We start from the raw sequence: 13,392 nt of genomic DNA on the forward strand, positions 1-13,392 counted from the left end.
TCACATAGAACATAGGCTAGAAAAATGGATGGTTACTATATACCCCGTACTGTCTCTTTCTGTTCTCAGCTTCCCCAATGATCTTCTAGTTACTGTCAGATTTTATCTGCATCAGCCTAGGAAATCAAGTCCAAAGGATTTTTTTATACCTGCCCCTCTTCCTCACTGTTCTCATTATTAGCTAGCCCAGCAAATTCAACATTCTCTGACTGTCGGCCATCTCCCAGATTGTGACTGATACCTCTGTTGCTACGAGCGCTCTACCTCACTGCCTGGTTATCACTGTATTATCACAGCGGATCATGGGTTACCTTGGTGAATGCCGTGATTAGAGCTAATAAGCAGGGCTAGTTTTGACTGGGTAAAACCCCTTCCGTTTCCTGGCCTGCAGATGGGGATAAGAGCGAATGCTACCTAGGGTTGAGAGGAAATTAGATCATGTATAGGAGAGCAATTAGCAGTGCTTGGCATGTACCAGGCATTCAAATAATGTTGGCAGAATCCAAGTCTTCCAACCTTTATTGAACAATCAAATTCTACGTTGTTTTCTACTGAATAAAATAGTTCATTTACCACATATGAAATTCTTTTATACACTAAAGGCAGTTCCTGGGTTATGCTGGTCTGTTTATTTGGATCTGGCTATTATATGACTAAGCCTAAGGTAAAGCAGAGATGGGACTGTAAATACTCAGTATCTGTCATAGTCTAGACACCATGCTTGCTAGTCACATGCCTGTTTTTTTTTCATGAACTCAATACATATTTATTTTGTACCTGTCACTTGTTAGATGCTGGGGACAGAAGGATGAGTGAGGGACAGATCAAAGGTAAAGAATGAGACATTCCAATTCAGTCCAGAGACAAGCCTGTGATTTTGTGTCATGGCTTTAGTATGCACTTTTATAACATGGCTTTGCCGCGTGACATAAGGCCTACAGCTAAGGTTCAGTACTGAATGTGGCCTTGACCTCTGGCGAAACTGGAGGCTGTTTCTAACTAACTGTGAGTTTTCTTCCCCATGTGGTTCTTGTTGCTAAGACCCCACCAATCAAATACCCCTCCTGTAACCAAGTCAGGAGCAGTGTTTGCTTTTGTCCCAGACCATGATGGCTTGCAGATTTATTCAAAAGATTGGGTCATACCCACCTGCAGGAAACAGCCCACTCTCCACTAACCCTGCTTCCCTAAGTCCTCAGTCATTCCGTCTGTTCTGAGTACAGCCCCAAGGGGGTCTGTGAGGTGTGCAGGGTGCTCCTTCCCTGGGAGGATCTGTGGCAGGTAAGCTGCCGTGATCTGTGATCCTACCCCTCCTGGGCCAGGTGTTGTACCAGGCCACCCCATAATTCTAGGGCAGGAATCCCTTAACCAGTGCTGTGCAGTAGGAGGTGGTCAGAGACCACAGGGGAGGAGGCCAAACGGAAGGAGTTCCCTAGGTGTCTGCCTCTCACACTGAAGTGGAAAGCAATAGCCTGGGATCTTGTTCAAACATTTATTCAGATTCATAAGTCTGGAGTGGAGGCCTAAGACTGCATTTTGTAAACAGCGTCTGCTCCTCAGACTCCCCCTCTAGGATCTGGGTCATTGAGTCTGAGGGAGAAGAAATGGACCAGGTATGTAAGATGACCAGGTAGAAGGATCCATTAGCACCACAGAAAAAGAAGATTTTAGAAGAAAATGCACAGAGAGGGCTCAGTAAGTAAAAGTGCTTGCCTTGAAGACCTGAATTTGAATCCTAAAACCTCGGTGAAAGGAGTGAATTGGCTCCTGAGAGTTGTGTTGTGGTACGTGTCACCAGTACTCACACACGTCAGATGCGTGTCAGACACACATTCTCTCTCTCTCTCTCGCTCTCTCTCTCTCTCTCTCTCTCTCTCTCTCTCTCTTTCTCTCTCTCTCTCGCTCTCTCTCTCTCTCTGTCTCTCTTTCTCTCTCTCTCTCTCTCTCTCTCTCTCTCTCTCTCTCTCTCTCACACACACACACACACACACACACACACTAAATAAGTAAAATTTAGAACAAATGCTTAGAGATAAGACATAACTGGGGGGAAAGACTTCCACCCCACTCCAGCTGCACAGAGGAAGTCATCTCCGTAACTCTTACCACGAACCTTCTTGGGACTGAAGGGCCTCAGGCGTTTATATTAGTGTTTTACTGCTGCTTGTGGTCAGGTTCTTTGCGAGAATGACTCAGGGTAAGGAGGTGAAAGGATTTGCAGCAAAGTGCTCAGACATCAGGCCAGACACTTATCACTTAGAAGCCAGGGAGAAAGGAGCTGGGGAGAAGGGCAGGATGAAATATTTCCTCCAGGAAGCCTGAACTCAGTGAAAATCCAAAGGAGGAGGCCAGAGAGAGTCGGCTCCCAGGAGACAATGCCTATTGGATTGGCCTTCTGCACAGCAGACCAGCCTTGATGCTAATTTCTCTCGACCTTCTCATGTGATTCTCGTCAGCTGGGCTCTCACTTGCTTTAATTACGTGCATAATGACTCATTATTTTTTATAAAGGAAGCAGCAAAGGAAACAATTATGCAAATGGTGAGGTTTGTTTTCTACGGAGGAGTTGTGGGCTAATTGGGCATCGGTACAAAAACTGGCACTGCCAAGCACAGCGATGCCCGAAGAAGCTCACCAACTGCCACTTAGGTCAAGCACATCATTGCCGGCAAGCTATACTTAAAACACGGCTACGTAGATAACACGCCTGAGCAAATCAGCGGCGGGCAGAGCTCTTCCTCGCTTAGGTTGAAGGCTTATCTGAGTTGAAGAAGACCAAGCTTCTTTTCCACACACATCACCCTTTTGGTTTGTCTTGGTTTGTTTCCAAATGGAAAAGTTGTGTGTTTAAACTTGGCCTTCTTTCCTAGGGAGTTTTCTTTGGAATGTATCATCCATCCGTTCGTTTGTTTGCGTGTCCTCTTCTAATTCCAGCTAATGAAATCTTTACCTACTAGCCTACATGTGAACTGGCACCTTCTTGCCTTAGCCAATGTCACCTCTGCTCAATCAGGGCACATACAGGTGGCTTTCGTCTTCAAAGAGTCTAAGATTTGTTGGTCTTTGGCCCACATTCTATCTTACATCCTTTTGTTAGGTCAACTCTAATCGTAAATTATAAGACTAGGGCAGGACTAGAAGCCATGCATTTCCACAGTACCCTGCTTGCTTATGCTCCTGAGGCATTTATATATGAAATTAAATTGCTATTGTAAAATGAACTGAACCACTTCGGTCTTTTGTAATTATATTTAGCCCAGAACTCACCATCAACAGGGGCATTATACTGAAGGTAAACTTCACGTCTGTGTAACAGATACCATCAAGTAATCACAAACTGTCCTAAGGCCTGTATTGTTACTTCCGTGACTTTCTGTCTTTGTATGAACCAAGTAAAGCCATTAGTTATAGGACTCAGTGGCGGCAGATGCATACATATATTGGCAGTGGGATTCAGCTAAACTTCTAAGCAGGATCAAGCTAGGATATCCATTCAGAAGAAATGTTAAGACTAAAGCATGCATCCAAAGGGTATGAAGCTATTAGACTTTCTGACTCCCATGTTTATTTAGGGAAGGACAGATATGTCTATATGTCTATACTTTTGGATATTCCATTCAAATATGAGATCATTTATTTGGCCAAGGAAAAATCATCTATAGCATCCGCTACACTAATTACCAACGTTGTTGTTGGTCTGATATGAAGGCCATGATGGGTGTAGAGTAGCTGCCTGTGGAGCGCTTTGATTAGCTTTAAAACGTTAACTAACGACCTCACAGAACATATTACCTTTCTCTGATTATGGTAATTCACCTATTAACCTCACCTCCAGGGTATAAATTAAGATGCCCACCCAAACATCTCACATTATATATAGTCATTTGAAATAAATTGCTGATAATATAGTAGTCATTAAAATTAAAATTGCAGATTAATGTCTGCCTGGCTTCTTGGAATGTAAGCTGCACGAGGATGAGAAAGAGACAATCACAATATCTCCGCTTAATACCTTTGTATAGAATCAAAGCTACAGCATGTGACTGGCAAACAGTTTTGTAATATCTCCGCAATCTGCATAGAGTCCAAACTACAGCATGCGACCCGGAAATAGTTTTGGTTGCGTGAATGTTGTCTGTCGCCTTTCCCCTTCTTCCTAATCCAGCTTTGACTTATCCGTTTTGCTATCATTTCCCCTCCCTCTTCTTATTGATTCAGTCCTATGATTTGGATATTGAAGGCCTTTCAAAGGTTACTGCCTCCATTGGAAGAGGGTGGAACTTTTGAGAAGTGGGACCTTGTCGGAGCTCCTTTGGGTTTTGGACACTAGCTCCTAACTCTTACTGTTCCTTTTGTTTCCTGTCCATGAGGTGATCAGTTTTGTTCTTCCATGTATCATGATACCCTGTTGCCCAACAGGCCCCCAAATAATATGCCCATCCATCACAGTTAATCTCCAAAACTATGAACTAAAGTAACCCTGTTTTTTATTTGATTATCTCAGGTCTGCTTTATTGCAGCAATAGAAACTGACTTTGAGTCATAAGCTCATACATTACGATGTTGAAGAGCGAGGATGCCTATAAACTGGCTTCATTTAGATTTACTCACTTGGGAGTTTCATACTTTCTTTGCTTCCTTGTCTCTGAAAGAAGGCTAGCAGCTGTGCTTACCTTGTGCGGTCATGAGAATTTGTGGAGCGTCACTAACTTCTGCTCCTTCCTGCTTCTAATGTGGCCTAGACTGACCTCATTGTTTGATTAATTTCCTTAGCCATTGTACCATCTATTTCCTTTCCTACTGGTCTTGCAATTGCACCCGTGTGGCAGCCTCTCTGCTGGGTGGGCGTATGTGCACCAAGTGGGTGGGTAGGGACAGCTGCTAAAGAGAAATGCTTTGCAGCACTCAGACTTTCTCGTTGACCCGGATTCTCTTAGGTATGTTGGGTCGTCTCTTTCAGATTTGTCTTCCTAACTGAAAGCAGGGATTGTGATACTAACCTTACATTGACATCATGAAGATAAAAGAAATGATAGCATAATTAATAAAGTTAGGATATATATGGGGAAAGTCTAATGCTGGAATGAGATGACCCTTTAAGATTTTTTTCACTTTTTAAAGACTTACATTTGTTTTTAGTTATGTGTGCTCATGTATATTTGTGTACGGGTGCTCAAGGATTCCAGAAGAGTTGTTAAATTCCCTCGATGGGGCTGCAATTAAAAGTGGTTGTGACATGGGTGCTGCGAACCAAACTTGGATCCTCTGGAAGAACAGTCTGTGTTCTTAATGTCTGAGCCATCTCTCCAGCCCCAGAATGACCCTTTCAATACATTATAACATCACAGGCCAACCAGGAAGCTGGCCTCTCTGAGCAGTGGGTGTGGGTTTGTTGCAAGAATTAAGCCCGGTGTATCATGAGATGCTGGCGAAGCAAAGGGTCAGTTGAGCCCTATTGATCTGAAAGCTGGGCACATCCAGCCACCCAAGTGAGAACGAAAGGAGAGCTGGGAGGGGGGTCAATAGAAACTGTGGCCTGCATGGAATCCCAGCCGCTCATCCATCGCAGACCTGGGATCTCTGCTGAGCAGTACCAGTGCTTGGATTCCCAGCCGCTCATCCATCGCAGACCTGGGATCTCTGCTGAGCAGTACCAGTGCTTGGATTCCCAGCCGCTCATCCATCGCAGACCTGGGATCTCTGCTGAGTAGTACCAGTGCTTGGATTCCCAGCCGCACATCCATCCACAGACCAGGAACTCTGCTTGGATTCCCAGTTGCGCATCCATTGCAGACCTGGGATCTCTGCTGAGCGGTACCAGGAACACTCAGGAAGGCGAGCATGACCTTGGGTAGCCCTGAGTGGCGATGTGGATTCTGCCGGCCCTGCACCTGCCTGCTATCCAAGCAGTGACTGTCAGCGGAAGATGGCTGCTGCTTTATCTCAATCTTCCAGGCACATTCCATTTTTGAAATATTTTAATTTTTGAAATTAACATATAATTCTATCCTTTCCTCCTTCCTTTTCTTCAGTTCCTCCCGTGGATCAGAGACTGAAACGTGAGGCCTGAGACACGGAGGCCGCTGCAAGGACACGAGCTGTGCCCCGCGTGGTCCAGGTGTGGGAGGGGCTTTCTGCCCACCGCTTGATTGCTCAAGAATTGAGAATCAAGGTTAACAATGGATCAGCGGAACCTTATACAATTAAAAGAAAAACAATCACATGAAGAAGAAGCCCACAGATGGGAGAGAATCTCTGACTAATACATCTGGCAGAGGATTGATATCCCCAAAGTATAAAGAACTAAAAAAAAAAAAAAAATCAAAAACACCAAAGCAAACAAACAACCCTCCCCAAACCAACCCATTCAGAAGACAGGGTACACAGACCTGATAGAGTTCTTAAAAGAAGTAAGAAAAGTGGCTGAAAAATCAGCTTCTAGGACCCTCAAAAGCTAAAAATAAATCTACCATATGGCCCAGATCTACCCTTCTTGGCATATGCCCAAAGGGCTCGACATCCTACTCCATAGATACTTGTTAAACCTGGTTCATTGTCATAAATTCTGTTTTATTAAATTTTTTTCATATGGTATATTTTGTCCTAAGAATTCTAGGGAATGTTTATGGATTACCAGATTGATAGGACAGGCAACCATACCAATATTTCCCATTTTACCAAATGGATAGGACAGGCAACCATACCAATATTTCCCGTTTTACCAAATGGATAGGACAGGCAACCATGCCAATATTTCCCGTTTTACCAAATGGATAGGACAGGCAACCATACCAATATTTCCCATTTTACCAAATAGATAGGACAGGCAACCATACCAATATTTCCCATTTTACCAAATGGATAGGACAGGCAACCATACCAATATTTCCCGTTTTACCAAATGGATAGGACAGGCAACCATACCAATATTTCCCATTTTACAGTTGACTCCTTTCGGCTTTGGTTTCATCTACTCCTACCCATAAGAAATGCCAAAGATTAGCATCTAACTGTGATTTTAAATTTTCAAAGTTATATAAAGCAGTATTCTAAAGGGGTCTTATTCAAAAAGTATTCGAAAGACAATCGCCCATAGAGAAAGTTCTTGTAATAGAGTCAAGTGCCTAACAAATAGAAAGGGGCACCTTTACGTGATATTTAAATTCATTCTGTGTTTAAATTCAAACACAGTGGCACTAGTCACATTCAGGCTGTTCATACTTTATTAATTTGTTGGTTAGATGTCCGGTCCCCTATTCCTATTGTCTATAATAGACAATGGTGTCTCTTGCCCCCTCTCTCCTAAGCATCTTAGGGCACTGAAGTCAGGATCTTTTCAAGTCTGGTTCCTTTCAAGCCCGAGGCACGATCTCTTCAGTGGTCCTGGAGTTCTGTGGTTAAAGATTCAACTAATAAGCCCAACTGCTAAATTATTTAGGAGAAGCTATGTGTGAAGGTTTTGGAATTCTTAAGGCTAAGTCCTTAGCATTTTCTTTATCATACCGACTTCCCTTTCTCAGGGCTTACAGCACAGCCCTGGCAGGGTTTCCTCCAGGATGTCAGGGTTCACAGCATTGATTGATTATCTTTCTCATCAGACGATGGGGAAGGGAAGCAGCTATGTTCTGGTTCTAGTCTTCAGGAATTTAAACCCTGGTGAGTCTGGGGCGTGGGTGACAATGTTGACCAATAATTTTGGATTCTGGAGAAAAGACAAAAACCCATGGAGCTGTCTCCTCTTGTCAGACTGCTAAGATTTCATTAGGTCTGGGAAGTGGGCAGCTGTTCGTTTTCAGCAGAGGAGACTCAAGGGAATCGGAACATTTACTCAGTCTTCTGACAGTCCTGGGTCACAGAAACAGAGATGCCTAGTTCTCGCTTTAGCAAGCTGAAATCTCCCACCAGACTAGATGTTGGAGGATGTGGAGAGCAGACAAAATGTAGGGGCCTTTGTGATTACATAAGGGCGAGCTATTCAGGAGACGAAGATTCTGTATCTCCGTGTAGCCCTGAAAACCTTCCGGCTTAGGAGGAGGTCCGTGACTCAAAGGCATCTGCAGTCACTAACCTGCTTCAGTGCATTGTGGCAGCTTGCCACTCTCTTTTCCCTATTGAACCGGAGCTGGAGTCTCCATCCACTCAGGCTAGTAGAGCAAGGGTCAATAGACTGATGGCTCATAAATAATTGAAACTTATTTTTCACAGTTCTGGAAAGTTGTGAAGTCTAAGTTCAATGTAAAAGAAATGTAGTTTCTAGTGAGAACCTTCCTCAGAGATAGTGGTCCTGTTCCTGCCAGATCCCCGCTGGGATGTTGGCGTACAAACACTAATCTAGTTCCCGAAGCTCCATCCCCATGACCTGATCACTTCTCCAACATCTTATTTCTTTGTAAAAAAAAATATATATTTTTTATTCTCTTGACAATTTCATGCATATGCACAATATAAGAAAAAGAAACAACCATTCTGTCAAATTGATTTCACAGATCTTTAGAAGAGAAATCCTGGTTTTGATCCTAACAAACCAAAATGTCCTCAAGGTGTTTGTGTGTTAAAGGACTCTGTGGGTCAGGTGTTTGGCCCATCTCCACTACTGTGCTCAGATCAGCTTTGAACCTCAGAGAGCTCAGTCACTGCTGACAATGGAGCCAGATTTCACCCATGCTACCTAAGGAATGAGCTGGAATTGCAAGATACCTTTAAATACACAGTTATTCCTTCCTTCCCACAGTGCTCAGTACGTCAGAGAGGTCCTTATGGAGGCCCGCCTTCCAGTTTCAGCTGCTAATTCCTCTTCAAAATGACCTTATTCTCTTCCTCCATCTATACATGATAATTTCCTCCCAAATGTATTCTTGCATTTGATTCATATGAAGTTTATGAAAGTACTTTCTGCTTATTTTACACATGTATGTATGTATATATGAATGTAAGTATGTGTGAACATGTATGAATGTATGTATATGTTATTTTGGACCCAGTTTATGGTGTCTATTTTACACTCATTCTTTGTCATAATTCTAGGTAATTTATAGGCAAGCTTAGCCTCCCTTCATATATCCCTTTGGATGCTTCCTTTCTTCACAGTTCTGAGACCTACAGGCTCTCCACTTACCTCACACCTCCAAATACCTAAACTGGAGGTAAGGCCACTACAGACTAGTGTATATACAAAGCCTCATACTTTGAACACTTTTCTATAACTCCTTGCTACCATTGTATTTTCTTGGTATCATAACTTATGGTTGGTATTTTTTAATGATTTATCTTTTGGAAATACAGTATAGATGTACCATTTTCTCCTTCTCCCTCCGAACTCTCACATAAGCTCCCTATTGCTCTCTTCCAAATTCATGGCCTCATTTTTTATCATTAATTATTGTTACATACCTATATGCTTGTATATTTATTTTAGTCATCACGTGAGATTCCAGTTTCATCAAAATGGTTTCAAGACTTAACAGAATTGTTGAAAAACAAAATAACAATGATCAGATTAATATTGTAACTCAGAATACAGGAACGAAATTCCACAGCATAGACCGTCAGTACAATGGATATATACTATGAATGATATGAATTGGGATAAATAAATCTTTGAGCTCAATATAACTACACACACATGCACACACATGTGCATACACACACAAAGATAGCATTAGAAAACATAACAATAAATAATGGAACGTTGAGTGTTAATGGACCAATAACTTAAAATTTCTTTACTTGCTTGTCACCTGCTGTAAAATGTTATCAGCTAGAGGCATGAGGCCATTGTAGCTTTTGCACCTGTTCCTAAATGCAATCTTTTTACAAAGTTCTCACTAACAGCAACTTCAGTTACACAGAAGAGAGACTAACCCTCACATAACCTTAACTGGAATAAGCAATCCATTCATTTATTTCTCTCAAGTCTGGGAGCAGGCAGTCTAGACAGTGTTGGCACAGGGCTTCAAGGTGCTATTGGGGCTACAGATTCCTTCTCATTGTGAAACCATCTTTACTTTGTCTTTATAGTTACGTCACAGCAAAGATGGCTGCCAGTGTTGGCTTCCCAGGGATTCCCCATAGACAGAACATTTTATATCTCATTGACAAGAACTAAGTCACGTGATGGCTCTCCTGTGACAGGTCACACACAGGCAGTCTTTATCTGAGCATCATAGTGTCCTGCTAAAACAGGAATTTCGGAAATAGAGGAGGAAGGAAAAATTGGATAAAGGCAAGTAGTAATTTGTTCCAACATAACCTCCATAGAGAACAAATCCGTCTTCCAAAAAAAAGTGAATGACTATGCTTTCAGTATGGTAGGAAGTTCTGTACTGCTGGGGAAGTTACCAAAGGGGAAAATAATCCTTTGAAGTATCACTACCTATGACAAAAGGATATTTATCACAGAAATCAAAATAATCTCATAGAGTTAACGGTGGATATTATGTTTAGAGAGAATTGGTTAAATTTCTCCCGAACTGGCTCTCTTATGTGTTTCCCAACATCAAGGAAGTAGGATATGATGGAGCAGTTGGATATGACCAAAAGCTCAGGATAATAGTAGACGGTGCTTAGAGGAGCTGCAGGACCGCCGTGGCTCAGTTTCGACTGGATTTGGATATGGATCAGGTGACATTTGCTTAAAATTGCTTGATGCCTGCTAAACACTCTTCCTGAATTCAACCTCTTGTCACGGGAAATCTTCATTCGCATAATGAATGGCTTTGTATATTGTGATGTAGAGAGAAATAGGTATTAAAGATCTCAATTAAACTTGTGCTGCAGGCGTGAGTTTCAGGCAGTAGAAGAGATCTCACTGAAATATGAAAACCACTCACTGTTTCATTTATACAGAACGGTTGGTGGGCGCACATTCCACAGGTTTTGATTTGAGAAGAAATAGTGAAGGTTGTAAGCACAGCCAGTGTGACTTAGCGCTTCATGTTCAAGCGTTATTTTAAAAACTTGGAAGCGATAAAATCTCCCAGGGATACATAGGATGCAGTGAAACTGCGGTACCTACTGGTTGGAACTCTGAAGCATTTTTTTCTGGAGTGAACTGGACGATGTGCAGCTGACGCTTGGTGGCCTCGTGACTTCACTTTAGACAGAGAGGCCAGATTAACCTTGAGCTTCTGACGGACAGAGCTGTGAGGTAATATATGCATATTGTTTCAGGCTGAATTTGGGGTAACTTTTAATGTAATAATAGAAAATCAAGACCACGTGCTGTAGAGGGTTGGTGTCAAACCCTCAGAAAATTCTAGTGCCATCGGCACAATGCAGCTTTTAGCCTAATGGTCTGTGGCACACTGGAGCACTGTCTCCAAAGTACGGAGATGACAATGCTTTGCACTTCCTATCACCAAAAAGGAGTTCAGCACTTGACAGGGATCTCTGATATACAGAGAGAGTAGATTGCATGCTTGGAAATACTGCTTTAACCCACATGCTGAGTGATGCTAAGACTGTGAACTTCCGTGGGCCTGAACAGAAAATGGTCTGTAGGAAGTCATGCTGTGGGATCTCTTCTACACTAGATTTGTCATCTACCTCAAATGTAGGATGCTTTCTACATTCAGAGTAATGCCAATGCCATCAGCCAAGAGTTCAGAGAGAGTTTGGTCTGTAGCATGAAACTCCACACGAAATTGCAATGGAACCAAAGACCAGTTGTAGCAAATCAGGTGCCATGGTAGATACATCATCACGGTGGCCATTGTTATTTCATAGGCTTCGGTATCCAGCAGCCCCTGGACTGGCACAGCTTACTATATTCTGTTGACGTTTTGGCTGAGGTGCCATCTATAAGAGGGTGTTCCAGGGGGGATGGGACACTCCGCTCTATCGAGTATTACTATTCATCCCCAATCAATGAACTTTGTATGGTGATAAGTTTTTAAAATGTGTAATAATCTGATCCTAGAAGCAAGAGATGAAAGCAGTAGGGAACTTGTTTGCCACCTACCCAGTGGCCTTGATAGGAAACAGATACTTCTCTTTCCTGGGACTCTGGGTTCCACTAAGTTACACAGCAAGAGCTTGCTAATGCAGGATTGCTACTCAGTTGCTTCCAACACTGTACCCAGGAACCTGGAGGCAAAGAAAGCTGTCTCTCCATTGGCAGGAGTAATGGACCCTTACCTAGTGAGTCCCTCAGGTTGGTTTTGGTGAACATTTTTCCATGTTAGCAGCACAGTGTGACAACCATGGCCTGAAGAATTCGTGGTCACCAGTGAGTGGCACCTCAGAGGCCTAGTTACCAATCTCCCAGAGATTAAAGGCTTTTGGATTGGTGGCTGAAGCCAGGTGAAGCGAATGTCTCCTGTAGTCCCAAGATTAGCTATAATGGGAAGGATGTAGTTTTTCTAATCTTCCTTTGATAGGGTTCCACTAGAGAACCTGAGGAATATCTTCCAGCTTTTTCTTATGTGAAGCAAGCAGGGCTGCTTATGTGAGGATCGTGGAGTTCCAGGGGGATTCCTACTCTGGTCTGTGCATTGTTTCCTGCCCGCTGGAACCACCAGCTGGGTTCCATTTGAAAGAATTACTGTGGATGGGGTGTGCTGCCTTGTCCAAAGTTACAGTCCCATCAGGTTGGGGAGGCAGGAGAATCAATACTGACCAATCTGAGAAAATGTCTAAGTGCCCTTTGCCTCTAGAGATTCTGGGAAGCTTGGTGGAGACCTCTGGAGCCCAGTGCTGTAGATCCTCCTTGCTAAACTCCCCTCTCTTCTCTCCAAGTGTTAATCCCCAAATCTCTCCCCTGTAGTTGTGGTTTTTTTTTCTCTTTACGCTTTGGGGCCTGCAACCCAGCTCCCAGTTAAATACACTGGGGCATGGGTAACCTACAATGGGCCACACTATCAAAGCAGAATGATTCTCTCCCAGCAGCTATCAATAGCCCCTCAGTAGAGTGTGTGTGTGTGTGTGTGTGTGTGTGTGTGTGTGTGTGTGTGTGTGTCAGTGGCGGAGGGCGACTCCTAAGACTCTTCCTGGTTTTCAAAGTTGGGAATTAATCTTTTGTATAATTTTTTATGCAAACCAATATCTCTAGTTTAGTTAAAAAATTGAAAATACCTAGCAAGGTTGGAAATATTCTTGTATGTCTGTGGGTTATGCTTTTCTTTCATAAAATGTCTATGGGCATGGGTATTTTTCAGCCTGTGCTTTCCGTCTAGACAAATGACTTTTTCTCTTCTAGGCCAATGGCTATTTCTTTTCCACCTTCCCTATTTATTTCCCATGAAGCTTTTGAAGAATGCTGCTTTTTAGTTTGCTGTCAAGCATTATTCCTGTCTTCCAATGTCTCAAATTCCTAGAAGGGGACAGTTAATGAAATTGGATATTGACTTGGAAATGAGCTAAATATAAGTTGTTTTTATTTATTTTTTTTTAAAT

The sequence above is a fragment of the Microtus pennsylvanicus genome, chromosome 12 (genome assembly GCF_037038515.1).
Source record: "Microtus pennsylvanicus isolate mMicPen1 chromosome 12, mMicPen1.hap1, whole genome shotgun sequence".
NCBI classification, from domain to species: domain Eukaryota; kingdom Metazoa; phylum Chordata; class Mammalia; order Rodentia; family Cricetidae; genus Microtus; species Microtus pennsylvanicus.